The 8,788-nt window shown below is 39.4% G+C and overlaps 1 pseudogene; it reads left to right on the top strand.

Annotated features, from left to right (window-relative positions):
- LOC110306647 overlaps positions 1-6,392 on the top strand; it is a 25,833-nt pseudogene extending 19,441 nt beyond the window's left edge.
- The last annotated feature ends 2,396 nt before the right edge of the window (positions 6,393-8,788 follow it).

Below are 8,788 nucleotides of genomic sequence, written 5' to 3'. Positions count from 1 at the left end.
TAGACCAGGCTGGCCTTGAACTCAGAAATCTACCTGCCTCTGCTTCCTGAGTACTGGGATTAAAGGCCAGTACTACCACTACAACCAGTCCAGATAGATGAGTTATGGATATAGGGGACAGTTCTCAGTGCATCTCAGTGTGCTGATATTTTGATCTTCTCTGAGCTGCTCCAAATCATGAAGGAAGATTTTATTCTGTGGCAAGTTTCACAGAATAACTTTCCAGTTAAAAATATAGGGGATAATGTGTTTAAGTGAAAATTCACTTTCATACTGTGAAATTGTGAAAAACAATTGGTCCTTTTCCAGATTTTAAAAGTGACACGGAGTGATAAATTAAGCTAAGAAAGATCCCAAGTAAATACATAGTGACTTTGTGAGGTTATATTCTTAAAAACAACAAACTTAATAAATCTTTCAGTATGTTCGGGCCTCAGAACAGGAACAGGTATTTGAATACAGCTGTGGCATAATCGATGCTAATTTGTTTTCTCAAAGAAAGAAAAGGAATATCTTGCTTTTTCTTGTGTAAAAAGGCAACAGGACTGGGCCCTAAAAAGCAATTGCTTTCAGAGCTTTCTAGACTTACCCATGGTCATTTCCCTCCCAGAGTGAAACTGTACAAGTAACAATAGTTCACTATTGGAACAAAGTAACTATTTTCCATTTAGCTGTTTTTATTTCAGTATGTGTATACTCATCAGTTGCTGTGGTAGAACATTCTGACCAGAAGCAACTTTGGGAAAAAAGTGGTCATTTGGCTTACATTTCCCACTACATCAAGGAAAGGAACTGACTCAGTCTATGGAGGAATTCTGCTTACTGTCTTGCTTTCCATGGTTAGCTCATTTTGCTTCCTTATACAACTCATGCCCACCTGCCTACCTCCCCAACCTTCAAGTTGGTGAAGACCGACCAGTACACTTCCTCACGTGATGTTTCAGCTTCCACGAAAGAGAATAGCCTGCTTGTTCTTCATGTCCCTCTTCCTGTCCTTAAACCTCAAAGACTCTGTTTAAGGAATCAAATATGTATGTTCCATGCTAGGAAACCTCTCCAGGGTATAAGAAAATCCTTCTGCAGAAAATATCAACTCCTCTAATCCTGTCCATGGACTTTTGGGGTCACTGTGGCCAATGCTTATAATTAAAGAAGAAAGCCAGAAAATAAACCAGAGACATGAAGTGGCATTTCACAAAAACAGAAATGGTCAGGGACAACACTACACAGAAGATACTTGGTGCCATTAGTTGGGAAGGAGAAACAAATTAAAACCACAATGAGACATCATGGTGCACATGTGAGAAGACCTCGGGTTTAAAAACAAAACAAAACAATCAAACAAATGAACAAAAACCCCAAGGGTTCCTGGAAAAGTCTGATCAGATAAGAGGAACTCGATCACCTAAAAATCATTGCCTTGTAAAACAATCGATCAGGCAGCTTTTTACAATATTAGCAAACATTTATTACATCCAGCAATGGGCTTGCTGAACATTTCCCCTAGAAAAAAATGAAAATGTTATGTTACCACTAAAACCCATACCAGAATATGTAGCACTTTGATTTGTAGTAAAACAACCTAACACCTTTAATGGATGGTTAAATAGCCTGTGGTATGCCTATACATAAAATACTGGTAAACAGTAAAAAAAAGGAATCATTAGACAGTTTCTCAGGATGATGTGCTATGTTGATGGGCTTGGCCAATAGAATAAATCATTCATACCCTTAAAAGGTAGAAAAATGCCTTGTGACCTTCTCTCTGGGTGGAATGTGACTGTAATGGCTGGAGAACCAGCTGTCATCATGGATCACATGGTTCAAACCATGTCTAGTTCATGGTCTCATTATGATTACAAACAACATGGATTCCCCATCTTGCATATATTCTGTCCTTTGACTATTTAGGCCTGTATTTGTTTTATATGAGAGTAAAATAAGCAATGGCTATATCTTTACTTTGGGTTTTCTGTCACATGCAGGTGAAGTTAGTCCTAGGAGGTACAAGATGCATTTACAGTCATCAACAGAGGAGTAAGGCCAGTGGGTGTGGAGGCATTGAAATTGGGAAATAGCCTGAGCAGGAGAAGGCATTTTATGGTTTATGGTTTAGCTTATATTTGGTTTAGCAGAGTTATTCTTGAATCTGTGCTCATTTTGTGTTTCCATGCAGAGATGTCAGTGATTAGATCCACGTGGTTATATTTCAAGGAGAGCTCAGAACAGAGATTTAGAAGCCATTGGCATAGGACTGGACAAATTCATCCTGAGATCTCACAACTTTGAGGGGTAGAAGCCAAGTGGAGAATGTCCTGAGGTTACCAGGCATCCTTTCACAGTGAGACCTAAAGGATGGATGAGTGGTGACAAGTAGGGGAAGCAGGAATGGGTATTAGTGACAGTGTTCAGTACAAGGTTAGCATGGATATGAGTTTTAGCACATTCAAAGACCTGGAACTCAATAGTGGTAGAGCACTGGATCAGGGCAAGGAGTGTGGAGTTTGGGTAAGGGTGATTGTTATTAAGGCCAAAGACACTGAGATACGAGCTTAAATTAGTTATTTGGTAAGAATTGTAAAGAATTTGAGCATTATTTTGGAGGAATGGGAAGCCACTTAGCTTTTAAGCAATGGCATGATTAAATCCTTAGAAGCCAAATGAGGTAAGGACAAAGAACAAGGGTATACTTGTTTTGTATTCAAAGGGTATTACAAAGTATCTGATAATTTGCTCTGACTGTAGAATGTGCAGGAGGAGATAGGTCTAATGTTTTCTATTGGCCCCAAAGAGTTAACAAAGACATCTGATGCCTCCATTTCCTCGTGTATGAAATGAGAATATTGATAACGCCTGTTTGTGAGGTTGCTGTAGAGATGTGAATACTTGAAATAGTGCTTGGGATGGGAACTGTTTGATTAGGTTGAGTAGCTAGAGAGAGGATCAAAGTCACAGTAAGATACAAGGACCTCAGTAAAAATAAATGGTTGAGCAACGAAGGTGTTGTCACAGCAGTTTGCAACTCCATCTTTTGTGTTCTTCATTAAATGCATTTTAAAAATGCATCAGTTTAAAAGCTATTTTTGTTAGTATAGCTAGCTCCGTACTTTTGTTTTTGTTTTTGTTTTTACACAATTTAAGAGACAAATGCATTTAAAAGAATCACTAGCTTATGTTTTGGGGCATACAATGTTTAAACATGTAATTTCCAACCACTTCCCAAGGAGGCAGGGACAGAGCTATAAGCAAAGATTTTACATGTTATAAAGTTAAATTGGTACCAAGTCAAATTAGACTCTGTAACTTTAGAACTGACACATAATCCCATAGTAGCCAAAAAGCAACTAGCTATGGAGTAATTGAATGAGGTGAAAAAGTTCTGTTCCTACAGATACAATAATAAGATTAAAGCAGAAGAAGTAAACTGTATATAAATGGCTACATAACTAGTAAGAAGATTGAAGCAGTAATAGTAATAATAATAATAAACCCAACACAATAAAGCCTTAGACCTGATATCTCTGTGGAGGATTTGAAGGACTATTACCAATCCTCCTCAAACTGATTCTAAAAAATATTAAAGAGATGAGAAATGTTGGTAGCTGATTCTACGATGTCAGACGTACTCGGAAACCAAGCACGGGTAAGAGCCCAACATCATTTCTGATCACTGGTGCAGAGATCCTTAACCAAATACTAGCAAAACCCAATTTAATGGCATGTTAGGGAGATTATAAACCATAGCAAAATAAGATTTATTCCTGGGATGTAAGGATGATTCAACATTTAAAATAGTGACACACTTCATTAATAGATGCGGAACAAAACGGCATGCCTCAACCAATGCAGACAAAGTATTTGATAATCTCCTCACAATAAAAAAATTTGATTAATTAGGAGTAAAAATAAATGTCTTCCACATAGTGATAACTACGAATGAAAAACAGATGCACAGGAGAGATCTGCTTACTGAACATACCTTTATTTCTTCAGTTAGTATATATATGTAAATAAATATATAAATATATCATATTAGATATAATGTGTGTGTGTGTGTGTGTGTGTGTGTGTGTGTGTATGAGCATCACAGAGCTATCATCAGAACAAAAAACTTCCTAGACAGAATAGTAAGTGCAAACGTCTGGAGTGTTTCCAGCATGTTGGAGGAACAGTATAGGTCAGACGTGCTGGGGGTGGGAATAGTATTCAGCAAGAAGAAGAGCAAAAGAGTTCACAGACATGACACTTGGCTATATCATTGTAGGCCAGAGCAGTTGTAAGAATATTAACATATACTCTGGGATGGGGGAAGGGCTTTGACCAGAGGGGAGGCATGAACTGACATCCCTTTAATAAGATTACTCCAGCTGCCAAGTATTCACTAGAAATATTGGGCCTGGATTATGTGAGACACAGAAGGTCTTGAGCAGTGTTCTTTGGTGAGGGTGGCACATGCACATCCTCTGGCCCACTTAGCATACGCTTCCATTCACATTCCCCAGTTTCCATTGTCTTCTGATGTCTCTGAATACTTCTCTCCCTCGTTTCTCTGCTTTACTCTCTTCCACCCACATTTGTTGTTGCCAGCAATTCCCATCTATTGTTTGAGCTTCAAAGATGAACAGGGAGCAGATAGTTCAGTGGAGTGACAGGCAAATGGCAATGCTGTGATTCAGAACAAAATGCTAAATGGAAGTTTGCATGAAGTGCAACAAGGAAAGATAGAAGAAATATATAATTGCTGCATAGGATGGAGTAGTGGTGAGGGATTTTGCACGACAGAGATGATATACAATTAATCTGGAAAAAAATTCCTAATGGTCTTTTATTTATTACATTGTTACATTGTTAACTTCATTGGCCCACAAAGATAATTGTTCTGTTTCGGTTCCTTAAGCATGAAATTGTTCTTTAAAAAGCATTATGACTGATCAGATTCACTTAAGTATACATCTTAAAAAAATAATATGTATTTTATTTTGTTAATTTTAATTTTATGTGTATGAGTGTGTTTCCTACACGTATGTCTGTGCGCAATGTATGTTCCTGGTGCCTGCAAAAGTAAGGGGGTGTCAATAAGTTATAAAAGGTTATGAGTTGCCAAGTGGATGCTGAGAATTAAAACTGGATCCTCTGTAAAAGCAACAAATACTCTTAACCACAAAACCATAGGCCCCTATATATCTTTAAAATTAATACATTTGATAACATTTTCAATAGTTTAGAAGTCATTCTCATCATTGTCCTCACACTTATAACATCATCTACCACATATGTCATATTGTCTCCCACACATGTATCATCTCCCACAGTGTATTTTCTCTTCATATATGTAGCATCATCTCCCCATACATGTATAGAGAGATATCATCTCCCTACAAGTGTCAAATCATCTTCCACACATGTATTATCTCCCTCATACCACTTTCAGTTAAATAGTAGTGTCCTCTGTTCCTTCTTTGGAAGTGTTATGGTTCTGTATGTCTAGTAGTCAGATCAAGCTTTACAAAAAGGAACAAGGCAAAGCAGAATAAAAGTACATATATCAGTCTCAGGGTGGCTGGAATGTTCTGCAGTTTGGATAACTTAGACTCCACAAGTAGCACAGTCACCAAGGTGCCCACCACATCCTCTTCCTCCATGCCTAACTGTTCACATCCCACCTCAGGAGTTGGGACCACCAGTTCAGAGAATTCAGATGACCCAGAGGCAGTCTGTGGGGCATGGCCTTCAGTTGACTTGAGGAATGCAGCAACATTTTTTTTGATGACAAATACAGAGCCCTTACTCTTGGGGTGCCACATTGCACCGATGGGTTTGCTGCCTGTGTTCCTAGTTTCAAGTTTGAGCTACCTGAAGACATGCCACAGACAAGTTCCAGTCACTCTGATCTTGGTCAACTTGCTTCTCCGGGAGGTTTAGGAATGTATGAAACACCCCTCTTCCTGGCTCATGAAGAAGAGTCTGGTGGCTGCAGCGTTCCCACTATGCCTCTCCAAGTAGCAGCCCCAGTGACTGTGTTTACAAAGAGTACCACCTCTGATGCTTCAGAACATGCCGCTCAGTCTGTTCCGATGGTGACAACGTCTGCAGGTACTTTATCCACGACAAATGAAATAGCAGCAGGTGACAACGGAGAAGAACGGTTTGTAGAGGCGGAGTCTGTAGGTATTACTTCAGAGGCAGGCCTAGAAATTGATAGCCAGCAGGAAGAGGAACCTGCCCAAGCATCGGATGAATTAGATCTTACCTCAACCAGTCAAGATCCTCCTTCCAGCTCCTCTGCAGATACCAGTGGAGGTCAGCTGAAGCCTTTCAGAAGACTAAGACTTCAGATGACCTTGAGACATGGTGTTCTCACGGTCATCAGTTTAACCGACAAAGAGGCATAAGCCATGCAATGGGAGGAAGAGGAGGAATAAACAGAGGGAATATTAATTAAGTGATCTATAAACTATGACACTTGTGAATAAGATTGGTGCATCGGTTTTAATATAATGATTGTCAAGTTGAGAAGTGTTTTTTATTTAAATAGGTATGCTCATTTTAACATCCTTTATTAATAAAATGTATTTCAATGTAAAAAAAAGTGTAATGTGGATGGTTTGAGAAAGGGCAAAAAGTTCTGGCTAAATTCCAAAAGTTTACACCAACTGATAAAAGTGAAAGTCTTCCTGGATGCTTATGGTCCCAGAACTGATAGAGTGGGACCTCAAGTCAATGTGCAAGTGACCAAGAGGGACCTCAAGTCAGAGCACAGGTGCAGAGGGCTGGGGGAATGGGTCCCAAAGCAGTCGTGACCCAGTTAATTGTGAAAAAAGTTTATTTTTTCACATTGTGTGTAAATGTGTAAAGACACATTTTAGACTGCATTGTGTAAAGGCCTCTGTAATTAAAAATAAAATTCAATTTTCTTATAGAAAATTGGAATAAATTTATAGAAAAATAATGATTTGAACCTCAGAATGGAAACAAAACCTGGAAGCAAGTCCAGAGAAAAGTAATAAGCTGAAAAAATGATTGCATGTCAATCAGATGTCCCAACAGGTCAAAACACTCTAAAAATAATTAAACACTAAAACTACTAATGAAAACTTGAAAATAGTAAATAGAAAATGAGTGCATCCTAGATTTAAAACAGAACCTTGGTATAAGTGAAATGTAAAATTTTAACAAAATATCCCAGTTCAAAATATACTATCAAAATCTCAGACTTTCCTCAAATATAAAAATGCATATACATTTTCTTCATAAGCCTGTGGAAAGCAGGCAATTTGCTATGTAATTGACAATGGTATAAATGGATGCACGTATAAGGAAAGTCTAGGAAACCTTTATCTCTGAAAGCAATGAATGCCTATCTCCTTTGATCTAGCAACCCTACTTCTGAGGATTTTTCTGACAGATAAACTTTGCACACCTGCAGACCACATACCTTCCAGGGACATGCAAATGACAAAAGCTGTTCCACCTGATTTAACTGAAGGTCTCGCTCAGCCATATCCCAAAGACCCCCCACAGAAGTAGGACTAAAGCCCCTGAGTCGCAATGTGATTTCTTGTTTTTTTTTTATTGGATATTTTCTTTATTTACATTTCAAATGTTATGCCCTTTCCTGGTTTCCCCTCCGAAAAACATCCTTCCCCCATCCCCTCCCCCAACCCCTTGCTCACCAACCCACCCACTCCCAATTCCTGGCCCTGGCATTCCCCCACACTGGGGCATAGAGCCTTCATAGGACAAAGGGCCTCTCCTCCTACTGATGACCAAATAGGCTATCCTCTGCTGCATGTGCAGCCGGAGCCATGAATTCCACCATGTGTGCTCTTTGGTTAGTGGTTTAGTCCCTGGGAGCTCTGGGTATACTGGCAAGTTCATATTGTTCCTCCTATAGGGCTGCAAGCCTCTTCAGCTCCTTGCTTGGGTCCTTTTTCTAGCTCCTTCATTGGGGATGCTATGCTCAGTCCAGTGGATGGCTGTGAGCATCCACCTCTGTATTTGTGAGGAACTGGCAGAGCTTCTCAGGAGAGAGCTATATCAGGCTCCTGTCAGCAAGCACTTAGCATCCACAACAGTGTCTGGGTTTGGTGATTGTATATGTGATGGATCCCCAGGTGAGTCAGTCTTTAGATGCTCATTTCTTCAGTCTCTACTCCACACTTTGTCTCTGTAACTCCTTCCATGGGTGTTTTGTTAATACCCAAGATACAATTCACAAACCACATGAAACTCAAAAAGAAGGAAGACCATAGTGTGGATACTTCTATCCATCTTAGAAGGGGAGAACAAAACACCCATGGAAGGAGTTACAGAGACAAGTGTGATTTCTTATTTGTATCCAGGGAAGCTGAGACTGGGAGCTTTGCAGAGAGTCACTAGGATCACAGAAACCAGCGGAGACCCTAGCCTAGTCTTAAGTTCTGCTTATCATTGTCTGGCCAATGTTCTGCTTCATTTAAACAAGGCTACTTATTTCAATGTGTATAATCACTGTATGCTAGTGGAGGAGAGAGAGACAGACAGACAGACAGAAACAGAGAAAGAGACAGAGAGCAATAAAGGGGTAATCATAAGTTACAGACACATGTGTGAGATGTTATTCGTGTGGAAATCTGGCTTGCAAAGCTTGCTCTGAAGAAAGCAGGTCAGAAGTGACTGAGGTGCTGAAGCTCTTTTCCAAGGCTTTAATTAAAAAAAATGTATTGTCCCATTGTACTGTCCGTAAAGTGTCACAGAGGTTAAGTTTTACTCTTCAGAATCTTTGATACTCTTGTGCAAGTATCTTATA

The sequence above is a fragment of the Mus caroli genome, chromosome 12 (genome assembly GCF_900094665.2).
Source record: "Mus caroli chromosome 12, CAROLI_EIJ_v1.1, whole genome shotgun sequence".
NCBI classification, from domain to species: Eukaryota; Metazoa; Chordata; class Mammalia; order Rodentia; family Muridae; genus Mus; species Mus caroli.
The sequence above is the reverse complement of the archived record's forward strand: the minus strand, read 5'-3'. Positions and strand labels throughout refer to the sequence as shown.